At 40.3% G+C, this 18628-nt stretch overlaps 1 protein-coding gene across 1 annotated transcript in view; it reads left to right on the top strand.

Moving 5' to 3' along the window:
- Positions 1–18628, top strand: part of TAF1B (TATA-box binding protein associated factor, RNA polymerase I subunit B) — a 68698-nt gene that overhangs the window by 32009 nt on the left and 18061 nt on the right. The gene's annotated exons all lie outside the window — the stretch shown is intronic.

Here is an 18628-nt window from a genome sequence, read left to right as displayed (position 1 = left end):
GTTCCCCTAGCTTTGGGTCCTCAGTGCCACTCCCTGCCTCCTCCTACTGTGCTGCTGCTTTGTGCTGCGAGCAGAGACTGCTTCAAGGTAGCAACCCCTGTCCATGAGGGGACTGAGCTCTCCATGAACAGAAGCTGATCCACATCTCCCAGAGCAGCCTCTTTACATGGGGAGCTCAGACACTCCACGGACAGGGGCTGCTGCCACTCTGTGCTGCTGCCTCTGTATCAGAGGTAGCAGCAAGGGGCTCCCTGGGAGTGGGTCTGGAAGTGCACTGGCTGCTGGCCCCGCTCCCAGGAACTATCTAATAGTCATGTAACTGCATAGATTTCATGCATTTTCGACTATTCAGATACCTGCTATCTAACATCCCTAGCCACTAGCTCAGGCTGAGGTGTGGTTTAATTGTGGTATAGTTTCAGGTTCAGGCTGCAACCTGGGTCTAGGACTGAGGTGGGAGAGTCCTGGGAACATCCCTGAACAGCTACACGATAATTAAACAACACGTTAGGCCAAGAACGAGAGTCAAGTAGTATAGGCCAGCCACAGGAGTATCATTGCAATGCATACACGGTTTCTTTCTTAGACCTGAAGGAAGAGCTCAGTGAAAGAAACACGCTTTCACTCTTACACAAACAGAAATTGGTTCAATACAAGAGATCGCTTCACCCATCTTGTCTCATTCTTATTAGAAACAGGGCTGAACTGCAAAATATCGATGAGTTTTCCAAAAGTGTTGTGATCAGAGACCTGTTGCGCTTAGATTTTGTGCTTCTGTAATTCACATATTTATAGTCAAAACTACAGTTGAAAGATCTCTGTGGTGATCATGTGCTGTGAATATTTTGCTTTCTTTACTTGTGACTACCAAATATCTCGATTGCTCAATAAAAATAACTTGAGTTAAACATATTCATACCACAAATATGCAGCAGAATCAATTCAGCATTGTGCAACTAAAGCTAAAATTGTAAAAGCCATTTTTGTTTTGTAAATCTCAAGTTTTATTTTTTATTTTTTTTTAAAGCAGTGAGCGTCTTCTATTTTCCATGTGAGATTTGGATGCAGACTAATTGCTACTTAGCCTGAAGGAAAATATAAAATCAGAAAATTTCCTATGGATTATGAAGAGAGATTTATACAGCAGTTCTGATAACTTCCTACTAGCAAGATGGAAACAATGACTGGGCCTATTTTTAACCTGAAGGTCTCAGTTTTAGAAATTAATACTTTATTAGACATCCAAAAGGATTAAAAAGATATCATCTGTGTTGTAACATTATAAAATCTGTTAGGAGATTGTAGATTATTAGTATTTAATTAATCCAATGAGCTCTACTAAACACTTCTTCAGAATATAGTTCAGTATGTTTACAGCATTTAATCTAGTTTATGAAAAACCACACTGAAGTGTTCATTTTTCATTAGTCTCATTGATGTATTCTGGCCTTATATCTAAACTAGCCAATTAGCCCATCGTAAGATGGGATTTTCTGGTCTCTTCTCCACCTTGGTCTTCTCTCCTGAGCCTCCAGTCTCTCTCTCTCTCTCTCCCTCCCTACTGCCTCCTTCTCTCTCAGCTCTCCTCTGCCTCTGTCTCTTTCTTTCTCTTCTCCTCCTCCTGCCTCTCTCTCCCCTCCGTCTCTCCCCATCCCCTTTCCCTTTCCCCCATGGAGCTCGGCTGAGTGCTGCCTGCTCAGCCGGGCTGCCGCGAGAGAAGGGGGTGGAGCGGTGATGTACATGGCCAGGGGGCAGAGCTGTCTACGTCACCGCCCCCTGCCTGCCCCTCTCCCATGGCGGCCCGAATGAGGGGGGCAGCACTCAGTGCCACGGTGGGAGGGGAAAGGGGGGCGGTGATGTACACGGCCCCGTCCCCTGGCCATGTACGTCACCGCCCCCCTCCCTTCCCTTCCCACCGGGGCTCAGCTGAGCGGCACGGCACCAGCACCACTCAGCTGGGCCCTGGCAGGGGAGCAAGTGGCAGCAAGCGGCCGTTTGGGGTCCGCGTTCCCCATGCCTGGGGAACGTGGATCCCAAACGGCCGCTTGCCGCCACTTGCTCCCCCGCTGTGGTCCAGCTGAGCGGCGCAACGCTCGGCCGAGCTGCCAAGGAGGGCGGGGCGCTGACGTACATGGCCAGGGGGCGTGGCCGTGTACGTCAGCGTTACAGACACTGGGCTACTTATATCTAAATTGGTTGGTTTTTCTTTGTTTTTTTTTAAAGTTATTGTTTTTGTGCAGTGCTTTCAATAAGCACACAATTAATATCAATAGATTTTTAATAAGTGAGAATGCAAAAGTAATTTTTAAAAACTCAAAATATCCCTTTTTCTTTCACTTCTGTATCACACGTTACTTAGCTAACCATACAATGATTAGTCTATATTTAAGATAGCTGGATTACCGTGTCCTAACAAAAGAAACCTGAAAAAATGGTAAAATTACTTTAATACGCTAGTAAAATTGAAGCATGGCTTGTTTGTTTTCAGGTGACAAAACTTTTTAACTAGAAAGGTGGCTAAGCTGTGGAGTAGGGTTCAAAGGGAGGTTGTGGAGTCCCTGTCATTGATAATTTTAAGACTAGTTTGGACAAGCACCTGTCAGGGATGGTTTAAGTTTGCTTGGTTCTGCTTCAATGCAGGGTGCTGGACTTGATGAACTTTGAAAACCCTATCAGCATTATATTTCTGAGGTTCCATACAACAATATTGAATTACTGTTTTGGGGTCCACTCCTACAATGACTTGTATATGAGTAATTTCCCGGAAACAAATTTTTAGAACCATTCACATGGCTAGTGATACTAATCTACATTAGGGATGTAAGCAAGTAATCGACTACCCGATAAACTAGGCTTCTCGGGTAGTCAAGTTGATTACTCAACTATTTGCATTTCCTTACTTCAGCACGAGTGAGTGAGGCAGCAGCACAAGGAGGCTGGCAGGGGAGTCTGCCAAGTAGCAGCCTCTGCCCACATTGGGCCAAGGCTCACTACAAGCAGAGGCAGCTCTGCATCCTGCGGAGCAACCCATGTCTGCATAGGGTCCCGCTAGGGAGCTGGGATCCCTGCAGACAGAGGCTGCTGCTGAAGCAGCCTGAATTCAAAGCCAGCCCCAGCCTGCGCACTCAGCTCTTACTACGTTTAAACTGCTGAGCTGCAGTGGGGGTAGCTCCTAAGCCTGGCCAAGCCAGGACTGAGCGCTTTTCCGTATCGACTAATTGTGTCGTCGATACAAATTGTGTCAACTACATGATTAGCTAATTACCCACATCTTAACATCCTTAATCTGCGTAAGTCTTCATAGTATCAGGGGAAGTCTACACTACAAAATTAAGTCTGCTTAAGTTATGTCGACATGCAGCCACCACAGTAATTATATCAGGTTTTTTTTTTTTTGTGTGCACACTACAGTCCTCCTGTTGGTGGTGCATGTCCTCAGCAGGTAGCTGGGCTTCAGGCTGTCAGCCACCAGGGACTGACATCTGAAACAGTCAATGTAGTGTCTACACTGATACTTCATTAACTTAACAACCTTGACCTAAGTATTACACCTCTTGCAGAGGTGAAGTTATTAGGTTGGTGTAGTGGGCAACGTACGCTGGTGGGAGCAATGTTGTAGTGTAGATGCTTAGGCCTGGTCTACACTAGAGGGACAAGCTTACCTAAAATACGCAACTGTGGATGTATCTTAAATCGCCATCTACACAGCAGGAGGTTGTCAGGAGCAAATGCGCCCATCTGCTTCCCTTACTCCTTGTGAGGAGCAGGAGTATCGGTGCCGATGGGGGTGCCCTCTGAGTTTGATTGAACCCTGGAAGATCAATCAGGCAGCGTCTATTTTCCCCATAGTGTAGACGAGTCCTTAGAGTTAGATAAACATGGTCAGCCTACAGCAGCTTTAACTCTAATGTTGACCTGGCTTCAGTCCCTGTTATTAAATACAGTTCTGAGATGGTCCCTTGAATTCAGGTTTGAGGCACAGGGACAGCATTATGGGCCAGTTTGCTAATCCTGTTCTGTGGATTAGAAGACTAAATTTTCTCGTTCCTGTTTCCTTCAGTCTTTTAGAACATGGTCTAAAGGTGACTCGGTAAAGCTGTCACTTTTTCCCCTCTGAGTCTACACTGAATTAGTGCTCTAGCAAGGTGTCAGTTGGCACTCACCTGTAAAAATGTATGTCTTTTGGGATGTGTCTCTGCAGAGTTATCTTGGGCTTTTGCTTAGTGGTTGCCCCTGCTACTGACAACATATAAAGCAATCTCACCCAACTACTTTAAACCAGAACTGGTCAGTTCATCTGGGGGTATAGTCTAGAAGTTGGGTACTGCTTTCACTCAGGCTGTAATCCATAGGATGCAGGCCAGAGCACGTAAGTGTTGATGATCTTCCAGTGCCTTCCCCTAATTCTACCTCTTCCCAGAAAGACAAATTGTCCTACAATTGACTGGGAAAAGAATACTAGAGCAGCTCAGCTCACAGCAGCACTGTCAGGACATAATAATGTGGCTGTGTCTTTGCAGTGTAGTATCTGCATGCTGTTAAACAGCTACCATGTTTCACCTACAAAATGAAAGCATTTCAATAATTAAGTGATTTCTGTATATATATCTAAGACTGTGTGTATCTGTCTATGTGGGAGTCTGTTCAAGAATTCATCCTAAATAGTAACATCTAGAACCACCAAATTTGGCATGCAGCTTCCTCATCTATAACTTAAAGCAAGGTCAGGGTTTGACTATGCCCAGACAATAGGGTGTTCATGGAACCCAGCTGTTTCTCATCAAATAGAAAGGGACCACTGATAGCAGGGACAGTTACACTCCAGAAAGATCAGCCCTGACAGAGCTGTGGAGCAGCACGACCCCTGCCATCCCAGCCTGGCCCAGGGTAGCAGCCAATGGGTGGGCTGCACAATCCCCTCCTGAAGCATCCATTTGCTGGGCCATGTGAACCCTGCCATCCAGGGCTGGCCACAGCTGGCCAGGCCCCCGCTGCCCAGGGACGGGCTCTTGCTGGCCACTGGCCAGACCCAGATAGCATGGCCTTCGCTGGCCTGGCCCCAGGCAGCAGCTGCTTGCCACCCCCTGCCCTGAGCCTCCCACCATGTCCCCTGCTTCCTCTGCTCTGTCCTGAGCCCTTCTTCACTCCACAACCCTGACTCCTGCTCCTCCCCGTATACCTAGACCCCTACCCTGAAGATACCTGAGCAATACTACATATATCTTCTAATAACTTTATATAGGATCTTTTGAAATAAAAGATTCCAAATAAATTTTCCTCAACTTCAATAGCTGAAAATTTAGGTGCTTTTGAACAGTCACTGTTTGGGCAAGCTTTGGAAGTTTATAAAAACTAGACAGTGTTTCTTTAGTTATAGGTGTGGATTTAGTCTTCCTAATTATAGTGCTTTTCTAGGAGGGGCTGATTAAATGAATCACTCAGTTTTAAAAATGTACTTACCTACCTGGTCCCGCCTACAAATCAAGAGTAAAATTTCTTTTTGTTTCTGGTGCTCTGTATCTTGCATCAGGCCATTCTTTTGAAATTCTTACCTTCAGTTTTAAATAATTTAAGTGACACAGATGTAGTCTGTTGATTTTACTAGGTTTTGAAATAAGTCCCTAAAATGAGCGCATTAACATGCTAAAACATCTCCTAAACTCTTTGGAGTTTGTAATATGTAAGAAGTACCCCTACTTTTAATTTTGGTTTGTAAGGTGGGGTTTTTTTTTTAAGTGCTTGCATGTATTATTTTTTGTTACCTTACTTCATAAAATAGCTTGGGTTATGGATCTGAATTTCCCATTTTTGAGTAAATTTGTAACTCACTGATCAGAGAATGTGTGTGTCTGCATCTGTTCATCCCCTTCAAGTCCCGGGAATGGGGTGAGTTACACTGTGTTATAGAGACTCAAGTATTTTAGCTATGGAAGTCCCCACTTCAAACCCAAGTGTTGGTCAAGATGGCAACTGTTTAGATACATGTTGAGACTATAAAGCTTCATCATTAGCCAGAGCATTATTATTAACCAATTTTTGTAAAAATAAGTATTCATACTTAGTTTCCTCTAATTCCTGGTCTGCCAGGTCATAAATGAGAAAAATCCCATAAACCATAATTTCTTCCAGCCCATGGTTGAGGGGCGGATTAAAATTAAATTATTTTCCTTGTTCTCTTCTTTTGTTGCTTTCATTTTTCTTTCCTTTGCAGATTGAGGTGCTCAGATCCTGGTCTCCAATCCTCAGAAATGGATTTTGAAAGAGAAGCCCATCACCCAGTTCCCTTGTAAAATTCCTTGCTCTACTATATGCATGTTAAACTGGGTGGCATACCAAGCTTGACAAGTAATCAAATAAGGGTGGAGCAGGACAGTAACAGCTTCCCTTTCAAATTCTCATCTTGTCCAGCAGTAGATTTAAAGTTGTCTTGAAAATTTATTCAGTTTGTTCTTGCTAGACACAGCTTCAGGGTTAGAAGGAAGATTAGGAAGAACAAAGAATTGGAGTAGAATGGGGAAAGAGGATTTGAACAGGAATTCAGAAACAAAAAGCATTTTCTATGTGGATTGTTTTTTGGTAATTAGTATTACACTAGAAGATTTTAATTTGATTTCTTATCAAATTTTATGATGATTTATTGATGAACAACTAATTGTTCTAAAACAGGAAGATATTTTTTTCGCTGCTAGTTATGTGCCTTATATGCAGTGCACTCCAGAAGTGCATATGAATGGTGTTAGTTTCCATGTTCCTTGGTTTTTAGTTACTCTGTTTTATTCTGTTGATGTGCTCTGTTATCATATCTGTAGACCATGCGTGAAATGAACATTTCTGTTTTGTGAGAACCAATGTAAAATTTTTTAATTTCTTAGTGAAAGTGAAATTGACAAAAAGCTTTACAGGTGGGAAACCTAGGAGCTATCACTTCATTGTTTTTCAGCAACATTAAAGTTTTCCCATAGAAAAGTTTAATTTTGTGAAACAGGTATGTGCTGTTTGGAAAATCGTTATAATGAAAATTTCTTCGCCAGCTCTATTTGCCTTTTAGCTTTTAACAAATTGTATTTGTTAACCAGATACTTTACTGAATGATCATAGAATCATAGAGCTAGAAGAGACCTCAGGAGGTCAAGTCCAGCCCACTGCCCAAGGCAGGACCAATCCCAACTAAATCAACCCAGCCAGGGCTTTGTCAAGCCGAGACTTAAAAACCTCTAGGGGTGGAGATTTCACCACCACCTTAGGTAACCCATTCCAGTACTTCACCAGCCTCCTAGTGAAATAGTTTTTCCTAATATCCAACCTAGTGCTGCACCCACTGTAACTTGAGACCATTGCTCCTTGTTCTGTCATTGGTCACTACTGCCTTTCTCCATCCTTTTTGGAACCTCCCTTCAGGAAGTTGAAGGCTGCTATCAAATCCCCCCCCCCCCCCCATTTTCCTCTTCTGCAGACTAAACAAACCCAAATTCCTCAGTCTTTCCTCATGAGTCATGCACTCCAGCTCCCTAATAATTTTGGTTGCCCTCTGCTGGACCCTCTCCAGTGCATCCACATCCCTTTCTATAGTGGGGGCCCCAGAACTGGACACAATACTCCAGATGTGGCCTCAGCAGAGCTGAATAAAGGGGAATAATCACTTTTCTAGATCACCTGGCAGTGTTCCTCCTAATATGCCATTAGCCTTCTGGGCTAGAAGAGCACACTGTTGACTCATATTCAGCTTCTCATCCACTGTAATCCCCAGGTCCTTTTCTGCAGAACTGCTACATAGCCATTTGGTCCCCAGCCTGTAACAATGCTTGGGATTCTTCCATCCTAAGTGCAGGACTCTACACTTGTCCTTGTTGAACCTCATCAGATTTCTTGTGCCCAATTCTCTAATCTGTCGAGGTCACTCTAGACCCTGTCCCTGCCCTCCAGCTTATCCACCTCTCCCCCTAGCTTAGTGTCATCTGTAAACTTGCTGAGGGTACAATCCATCCCCTCATCCACGTAATTATATCATTGTCAGACAGTATAATTGGCTGGCTTTTTATCACCAGTGTTTATTTGTCCAGTTAAAAATTCACCATAATAAACACATTAGTATAACTGTGCTCTTTAATTTACTTGGCATAAAGGGGTATCTTTGCCTGAGAATGTAGAACTGTCGATTCCTACGAAAACGTAGTACCTCATTTGGGTGTCAGTCTGAAAGGAGAGGAAGGATATTTAAAGACCCCCTAGATTATTCATTTATATATTTCATTTATGTAATTCAGAATAATGCTTAAATATACTTTAAATCTATCCCAAGCTGCTAGCTAAGACTTGTGCTGTCCTCTGAAAGATAACATTGTACAAGAACACATAATATATCAGTCTTAAACAAATAGCTCTGCTTGGCCTAAAACTATGGACGGTGTGGCTTCTCCTCCATGTTATTTTAGAAAAGATCTTGCAACCCTGATTTACTAAAGATTACTCAGAATTTATCAATGTTAAAATATTGAACATATAAATCTACAATTCTCACAAACCACAACATGGTTTTTTTAATCTTTTATCCACAAAAGGTGCATATAAATCAGATATAGCTTCATGTCATCCTTCTAGGATTTCAAGTTATGATAAATGTTATGGTAAATGTTTCTTCTCTTATTATATATATTTTTAAAAAGTGTGTGTGTGTATGAGATGGAAGCCTAAGTTTCTTTACTGTAGGCTAAAAGTGACCCCATTTAAACTAAACATTTGAAATCTTTGCTTAAATACTTCTCCATTTTGGAGGTGTAAATGTTCACTTGTTCAGCTCACTCAACTTTTAATTTTGATTATTCACCAATGTAAGAGAGACTAGGTAATATTGGCAGCTTAGCTCCAGCGGAGGGAAGGAACATTCACAAAAAGTCTGATGGGTAAAAATGCAGTAAAAGCAGAAGCCTAATAATGTTTGATTAAATGGATAGAGCATTGTCTTGTTCAGCTCTTTCAGAAAATGCAGAGCTTTGATTTGTGGGTAAATTAATATAACTTGCATACAAAACTCCCCTACATTCAGAAGTTATTTTGTTTGCAAATGTAGACACTTAAAAGTTTGGAAATGCCAAAATTGAGGTTTCATTATATGCTTCAGTTGGTCCCCTTTTGTGCATGCATTTTGATGCAGTCTTTAAATAAATGATCATAAACAGTTTTTTTTATACAAACCCCATTTTTAGTGCACGGGATGGATGGTGTTCGGAAAATGAAGCAGCTATTTGATATTGATTTTTATCCTTATGATTCAAATGTGCACTTCCATGGCTGCATTATTGCATGCCATCCAGTCCCTGAATTGACTACAGAATGCCTCAGTTCCTTGTGGTCTCCTTTTGGGCACTCATCAACATAATATCAACATGCCGCAGTCATTAGTGAATTTATCTTTGCAACTTTCCTGTAAAAAGAGAGTACTGTTATGATCACTGTACATCAGGGAAGCTGTGACAGTGACTTGCCCAACACTACACAGTGCAGAAGCAGGATTGGAATTGAGGATGGCCACATCCCATTGGGACTTGTGCTCCTAAATCTTTTTTTTTTTTTTTAATCTTCACCTTCCTTTTTTTAAATACATTTGAAAAATTAATTTAAGGACATATAATTTTAGGGCACTCTAATGAAATTAGACAATATTTGTCTGTGTCCCTTTCAGGAAACTGCCAGTATTTAAAATATTCCAGTTTCCCTTGTTTGTTGGATTGTACATTTGCATTTTTATTGTAGGCAGCTTCCTGACTGCAGGGTAATGAGTCAACCAGCTCTTTAAGACTGATCTGTTGGTAATTAAGTTGAATTGTTTGCTCCTTTCCACAAAATGCTCCCCACTCCAGTGACAACTATACATTACGCTCTGCTTCCATGTATCAGTCTTTTTGTGGGTCTTTAGGTCCTACTGTTGTATCATTGGATCTGCGTAGCACAGGCAGATTCTTGCACCCAAGGAGAGCTTTACTGAAATCAGGATCAGTGTTTTAGTTAGTGAACTTGATGGAATAAGAATCCTCTTTATTGCTTGGGAAGTTTGCCCAGATTTGAAGTAATGTACATACTTTTAAAGGTAATAGTATGGTAAAATTATGTATTATTGAAGAATGCATTATTTTTCTCTGAAGGGTAGTGAGACATGCATATTATAGAGATGCCACAATTCAGATTATGTTGTGGGTAAAGTACATATATTTCTAGAGCATTTAGGATTTACAAGAAACAAACTCAGTTGGGCAGAGGATTAATATTATGTTTGAAGTACAATTTTTAGAACCAAATAAATTTGGTTTGCACCATAAAAATCACAGAGTAGAGATGGTTACTTGGTGGTAGTTTCTAAGAAAGATAACAAGTGAGCCACCTCTTTGTTTTTTCTGTCTACTGAGATTTGGATGTAGACCAGTGAGAACCCACTGAGTGACGTTCCAAAAAGGTTATCTGTATTCCCCTTCTCCAAACATTTTAGAATTGACACAGAAGCCAGGTAAGGCTTTGTTTTTAGGAACATATAAGTTGTGCAAATCAGTTCTGCTGACTTCATTTTTTTTCATTCCAAACCATAAACGGTAGTTTCCTTCTCATTTCTGTTAATGTTTTTGGTGTACATTTTAACCCTTCTATTAGGTGGGATTAGTTTCTCTTTTTTAATGTACTACGGATACGCAATTAATAGGTGCCAAGTTTCTTCTTTCTCTTCTGAAACAACTTCAGAATGATAATAAGCAAGGGTGAGGCTTTCTTAAAAGAGCTGAGGAGGAAGTTCACTTCTGGCAGGGTTATTGTAATCAAGTTTATCATGGGAGCCCGCTGTTGTGTAACAGAAACTCTAACCTGTTTCTACCTGTCTTAAAGTATTGCTTAATGGAGGAAAACAAACCTAATGAAATATTTGTGAAATTCAATCAATCTTGTTTGCAAGCTTTAAATTGTAATGCTTGTTAGATAATTCAACACAACACTGAGTAGCCTTTTAAAACACATTAAACTTAAGTGTTGTAATAGAAATGATCATCACTCAGTTTTGTCTTGTGAGCACGTGCAAAGTAACACTCAACCATGTCTTTGCTCGTTTAATAATGTATAAACTCATGCAACTTGACATTTCTTACGCAAAATTATCAATAAGCAAAGTAGCGTTATGCATCCCAAAGAACTGTTGTACTGAAAATTCTTCCAGATAAAATGGAGAAGTGGAATGTATTTGGCTATTTAGCAAAACAGGCTTCTTTTGTATTTAGTATTCATCCTCTAATCCCTGTCTCTTTTTTTTGTTTTTCCTTGTGTGGACACAAGGAAATATTGGTGGAAAGTAAACTTGATTTTTTGAAATCTTTCACTTTTAATAATCTAAAATGGTAGGAATATATTATATGGTAAATGCTTTGATGACATACCAGAATAGCTTTAGGGAAATGTTGTAAAAGTTCTTCTGGTCAATGCATTTTGGTGAACTTCTTTTCCATATGGGTACCCAACTTTGCTATGTATCTTTGAAGAAAATTTTAATATGTTTGATCTGAACATGTGTTTAGGCAACTTTGGGGGGTGATCCCAAAGTTTGCAGTCTGGCAGGTGGATAGAGTTTAGAGGAAGAGGAAAACACGATGTCAGATACAAAACTTACTTCTGCATTGGCAGAAGTGTTTTTTTTAAGATGTATTTAAAATGTGGAAAGTAAGGGGTTTGTGGATGATCTCAAGGAACTAGAACCACAGAGGCTGTGTGGAAGAAGGCTCAAATGATTCAGGGGCTGACAAAAGGGTGGAGAAAGGTGAGAGACTGATCTGTGAATAATACAAAACAAGTGAGGAAATTCCATTTTAATTTGGGAATTTTTAAGCTGACAGCCTCGCTAAGAACATCTGTTTAATACAAAGTACTGAGTCACCAAGTCATTCCCATTCAGCGTCAAATATTAGTTTGGCTGTAAATTTTGTGGTTGGCAGAGATATTGGAAATAGTGTCAGTTATAAAATCAGCTAGTAGCTTATATTAGAACTTTTGTACCTCCCAGTATCTGCTGCTCCTGACTGTACCACGTTTCAGATTATTAAGCACATGCAGGTTATTCTAGTTTACAGATTTGGTTTATCAGCTCCTTTTACAGTAAGTAGTTCCTGTGTTTTGTATTTATATCTTCCTTTATGAAGAAAGGCACGTTGTCCCAACTTTTGGGTATAGTTTTAAAATGTTTAAAAATCTACCGAGAATTGGGACCTTCTAACACTTCATGGTGGAATAATCAATGTCTTAGTCAGTGATCCTTGTCAGCCTAGCCCATTTTTCTAAACAGTATTCTGGGGAGAGGTGGCTGGACATAGGCTTCTTCAGATGTTTCCACAAGTATTGAGCCTCTTCTTTGCAAAGAGGTATCTGGACACATGTAAAAGCATCTGGTAACTAGGAGGCAAGATTGGCCCCTATCAGGTCCACTGCTAAAGAAGAGATGGAAAAAGGAGACCCTTTCAGTAACTGCAGAGGCTGATCATTTCAGCAGGGCAGTGCCCAGAGGACCATGGGAAAAAGAAATCATGGTATCTAGACTGCATGCTCAGGAAATGAAGAATCCAATAGAAGCAAAGCATGATCAAGAGGAAAGAAAAGGAATAAGCAGTTCAAAAACATACAGGGAAAGAAGAATAAAAAAAAAAGGAAATTGTACCAACAACAAAGGAGACTGCATAGCAAATTCAAGAAGGATAGATCCTTATTACATCAAAGTTGAAGATGAATACATGCAAAACAATTGCTACAGGGATATTAGGTGATCACAAATGAAAGGAGAAGTGTCCCATATGATCATTTGAGAGAGAAGTGGATTTTCGGCTTTCTTTAATGAAATGTGATCCATGGTAATAAAAAGTTTGAGAACTCTGTCTAATAGAAGCAGGCAGAAAATGTATTTTGAAAAATTAGCCAGTAGGTTCGTTCTCTCTGTCTGTCTCTCTCTCTAAACATGTTGATCAGCAACATTCTGATATTGTCATAACAAGTATGAGAGGATGCAATCTGGGCTTGCCCAAAACAATTACCTGTTTCTATGTCCTGATTATTCATATTAACAATTTGGATTATCTACTTTTTTGGAAACTTGTTTTTCCTTTTCTATAACAGGAAAAATTCTCCTAAACAGTTTTTAATGTTAAAATAATTAATCCAAACAATCCAACAAGTAGCAGTCTGGATACCATATTGAAGATGCTAATTTTCCTACAGATTAGCCTGCCTTTTGAGGTTAATTGAACAGTGAGGGATAAAAGTATGGTAGTTATATAGTATCAAATTTCCATACTACCTTCTAGATTCACAGTATATTGTTTTATAATATATGGGCACAAAAGATAAAAGGACCTTTCAAAAATCAGGAGCTGCAAAGAAAATAGCTGTCCAACAGAACGTGAATCCATATCCAGACAAGTCATTGAATCTCCTACAACAATTATTGATCAATCTTCCAGAGTCTTCAGTTTGCAAAAAGTATTAGAAAATTACTAGCTGGTTTTCGTAAGTAATGTAATGGTTCTTCTATCTTTTGATCCTCAAAGTTATAAAATGCTATCACGAACTTCCAGCTGAGATTTGCTAATTGGGGGACTCCCATAGGCTGGGAACAGTAAACCAAAGCACAATAATTGAAGAAGAGATGGAGAAGAGAGCCATGGTAAATATTTAGCACTAATACAGCTGAAAATATGTAATGTGAAGATAAGATGAGATTAACCCGAAAAAACCTTTGGTAATCTAAGGCATATGATCTAACATCTCCTCCTACCCAACCACTCCTTCCCTGAATTTAATCATGAGGTGTTGGAGGCAGGGCATTCTCTGTAACGAGGGCTGTAACTCCAAAACTTGCTTCCAATGTTGGTTAATCAAAGCCTGTCTTGGTTGACTTTCAGGATGACTTGTTCTATCAGGCTTTTTCTGGGAAGGGACCCATAAGTAGATGGGTGGCAGGTGACAAGTTTTGAGGCAGGGCAAGTTTGTTTGATGTTTGTTATAGGTTTGTCTATAGTGAATGTATGTGCACCCAAAGATGGGAACGTATTTTATAAGCTGAATGAAATAAATATCCTCCTCCTTTACTGCTGTGACATGAATACATTCTTTGTGTAATAGATTCTTTGTAGAAGTAGGTGTGAAAATTTTCACATGGGGAACTAACTGCAAAAGCTAATAGCTCTTTTGGTATTAAGCAGTGTGTAAAATATTTGCTGTGATTAGGATGTATACTTTCGGAATGATAGAACTTTCTGCAGCCATCACCCCTAACTAACTGGGTTCTTGGTAGAAAATGATCTTGTATGGTGTTCAATTTTTAACTTCTACTTGCTATTTAGAGACATGAAGAAAACAGAATCACTACTGTGTGCTTTTGGCAATGAATAAGCCAATCTAGCTAGCATTGTAGTTACCTATCCCTTTTTAATAGGAAAAAGCACTTGAGTGTTACAGTAAATGTAAACAGGCAGTTATGGTTTAACCACAGGAGGAAGGAAGACTCAGTAGAAAACTTTGGTTGGGGAGGACCTGCATGAATTAGTGTGTCCCTCCCAAAGTATTGCATGTCGAACACACATCTACAGTAGAGTGCTCAATTGTTAATATCCTTTTGAATTATTTGCAATGAAAAAACACCACCACAAACAAAATACCATTTTTTAGGGAGTAGTATTTTATATCACTTAAAAATCTGATATTTGCCAGCTGATCATATAATTAAATGTTGAATTTGGTTTGAAAAAATTGAAAAAACACTATTGATAAACTTCTGTGAAGGACGTGAATGCTTAAATAACAGTGGTGTTAGTGATTGAAAAACGATGCATTTAAACTATGAATTTCTATGTACCTCACTTTCAGTCTTTAACACAAGGGCCTGATTAATATTTAGGCAAATCATGGGATTTCTTATTCTCATTGGAAAGTTCTGTCTCCATTATACTTACTTAATTATATTATTTTTCTGTTGTATTTAATTGCATTATCTGTTGACTTTCCCAGTATGTTTTCTTCAGGGCACTGGGAAGTTTATGCATAAATTTCAAAATCAGTGGGATATCACAGAATGTGTAATTTTAAACTTGAAATCCTGACTGTTTTGTTCCAGTATTATTCTAATGTATATCTGATTGCTTGTTAGAATGATTGGAGGGGAGCGTAAACCTTTTTGTAGTATTCTGGTAACGCCATGTATTTCTTGTTTTGCAAGCTACATCTTCTAGGTGAGTAGATTACTTTTCATCACTGTTGAGAAAAATAAAGAACTAGAATAGAACTCGTAAACAGTTATAAAAGTTACTTCTCTACCATTTAAATGACCTCAACAGAGCTATTCACATGGTTAAAATTAAGCACATTCTTAACTCTTTGCAGGCTTGGTGAAACTTTAAAAATGGAAATACTGTTAGCAATCCATTGAAAACTGTGAAGTATAAATGATAGTTGAATCGCCTATGTTAAGATCACATAATGGAACAAAAAGAACCGATTGAATTTCAGTTGTTGATAGCATAATTATTGTGCTTTTTTTTTAGCCTGGGTTATAAGATTTCAAAAATAGAGGCCCCAGTTCAACAGTTTATTCTTATTCAGCAGAGAAGTAAAGCCTACACTGAATTAAGAGTGTGCTTAAAATTGACACTAAAGTGATGTATGTGATTAAATACTTTGCTAAATATGAATAAACATAAGCACATGCCGTATTGCTTTGCTGAATTGGAGCCAGAAACATTAAGTAGCATAGGCAAGGGGAAGGGAGAGGCTTTTAATAGGATCCAATGTAACTATTCAGTCTACCTATTAAAATGAACTTGAAGACCCCATATAACAATTTCCTCAGAAATTTAAGAATCTCATCAAATCTTTCCCCAAGCCTTCCAAGAGAGACTCTACATTTTCCTCCACCAATGTCTATATGCTTTCCAAGGCTTTGGCTACATATTTAAGTTACTGCAGCAGTATGATCATGGTAAGAGCACTGGGAGAGAACACTCCCAATGCTCTGGGTAAACCACCTACATGAGATGAGTAGCTAACAGTGTTGAGAGCCTGTTTATACTAGTGCTTTACAATGCTGTAACTTGCTGTGCTTAGGAAGGTGTCTTTTCACACCCCTGAATGAGAAAATTGCAGCACAGTAATTTGCCAGTGTAGACAAGCCCCAACATACAAAAACCATAATATAATATACACCAAGAGTGGGCAATAATTTTTGACTGGGGGCCAAGATTTTGGAAAGTGGCTGACAACCACACACTTCCATTATATTAATTAAGGAGGTGAAATCTCTGGGATGGAGGTTGGGTGCAGCAGGGAGTTTGGGTTAAAGGATTAGAGTGCAAGAGGGAGACGGGAGTCTGGGAAGGAGTTTGGGTGAAGGAGGTGATTGTGACCTAGGGAAGGGAAATGAAGTGCAGGGGTTTGGGATGTGACCTAGGAGAGGAGGGTGTTGTGATCTGGGGCAGGAGATTAGGGTGCCAGATCTGGGAGGGAGTATGGGTGTAAGGGGGGGGGGGACAGAGGGTTTGGGTATGTTGAGTGGGGGGGGGGAGCAGAGGGTTGGGGCAGGAGAGGGCTATGGTGCCAGAAGCAGGCTGTGGCCAAGAGACTTAGCTGCCAAACTAGCCTGCCTGCCTGCAGAGCTTAAAATTTTTCCCAGCCTGAATGCTTGCCTAGCCATGTGCTTCACTGAATAACTGAGCCAAGGAGAGGGGGCATGGTTATTCTTGGCTGCCTGTTATTCCAACAAGCAGCTCCCATTGGCTGGTTTCTGGCCAGAAATCGGCCAACGGGACTGTGCTGGGGGTGGGTTCTGAAAATTCCCCCTTCCCCTCCAGTTTTAAAACAGAAACGGAGCCCTGCAGCCATGTTTCTGCACGGTGCGTGAAGCTGCAGGACAAGCAGGGGAGCCTGCCTGGGGCTCCCTGCTGCCTCTGCGGGCTGGATCCGGTGGCTTGTCAGGCCGCATTTTGCCTAGGCCTGATGTATACAATACTATCTGGCTAGAGCACTCCTACTGAAGGAATATTGAAGTCATAGAAACCATCCTCAAACCAGTCATCACGCAAAGGGCCGGCTTCTTCTAGGACACAACTAACTTCCTCCACAATACTTACAATCTTCTTCCAAACACCATCTTTGCTATCAGGAAAGTCACTTCCCTATACACAAACATCCATCCAATGATGACATAGCTGTCTGCCTCTGGATTTACAAGACCGTGAACAATCCTCAGATATCCTTTCCAAACCCATCTATTTCATCCTCATCTATAACAATTTTACATTGAACAAAACATACTTTGCCTAAATCATGAGAACAGCTAAGCATACTAGGATGGCTGTCCAGAATGCCAGCTTCTTTATGGCACTTTAGAGACTCTAACAAAAATATATATAGTATCATGAGCTTTCTTGGGAAAAACCCACAATTTCAGATGACTTTTTTTTAACTGTATATATTTTTGTTAAGTCTCTAAGGTGCCACAGAACTACTCGTTTTTAAAATTACAGACTAATATAGGTACACCCCTTAAACTTCTTTATGGGCTACATTGAAGAAGAATTGCTGGACAAATATACCATAAAACCAGTGAAAATCTAGGAAGGAGTTTAAAGTTATCTGACCAGTGGATGAAATTATCACTGATATATCTCAATCAGATGCACCACTGGTGTTATGGTGCATTTGTCCAGCAATTCTTAGTATCTATGATTCTATGATTCTAAGAATTGCTGGACAAATGCACCATAAAACCAGTGGTGCATCTGATTGACATATATCAGTGGTAATTTCATCTACTCGTCAGATGACTTTAAACTCCTTCCTAGATTTTTCACCATAACTTCATCAACCACAACTTGTCCATTTAAACACTTTCTGAAACACTCCCACACCAACATCAACTTCCTGGACACCCACGAGCAGTTTCAACAATGGAACCTTACAGAAACTATATAAAAGAAACCAATTGATCACCACATGTGTCTTCATAGCAACAATAACCACCTCAGATACACCAAGAAATCTGTTATCTGCAGTCAGGTGCTCAGATCTACAGAATATGCTCCAAGGAGGAAGTCCATGATATACATTGTAACATTCAAAACCACCTTCACCAAACAAGGATTCTCCATAAGAAAAATAGATCATATAGTGGAATGGGTCACCCAAGAACCTGGGAGAATCTGCTTGAACAGAAAAATAAAACCCTCTCAAATCACCCACCTCTAGTTATCACCTTTCATCCCACACTGAAACCCCTATGGAGTTTCATCAAAGAAATACATCCCATACTCAATGGAGACCTCCATCCAGAAAGAAATCATTCCTGAACCACCTCTTCTGGCCTTCAAACATCCCTCAACTTCTCCATTCCCCTCATTCCCCATACACCTGGTCATGTCAACTCAAAGTGGCACCAGACCCTGCTGGAACGACACATGCAAAATTTAAGACGTTCTCTCCACTATTACATGGATGAACACCCTTTATGACGCACCTTTCAACGCACCTGCCTATTGCAACATGTGTACCACATTCAGTGCACTAAATACTCCAATAGCAACTATGTCTGGTTACACCCATAATCACCACACTTTTGAATGAACTC

Source organism: Pelodiscus sinensis, chromosome 3 (genome assembly GCF_049634645.1).
Source record: "Pelodiscus sinensis isolate JC-2024 chromosome 3, ASM4963464v1, whole genome shotgun sequence".
NCBI classification, from domain to species: domain Eukaryota; kingdom Metazoa; phylum Chordata; order Testudines; family Trionychidae; genus Pelodiscus; species Pelodiscus sinensis.
Note: the sequence above shows the minus strand (reverse complement) of the source record. Positions and strands in the feature narration are given on the sequence as shown.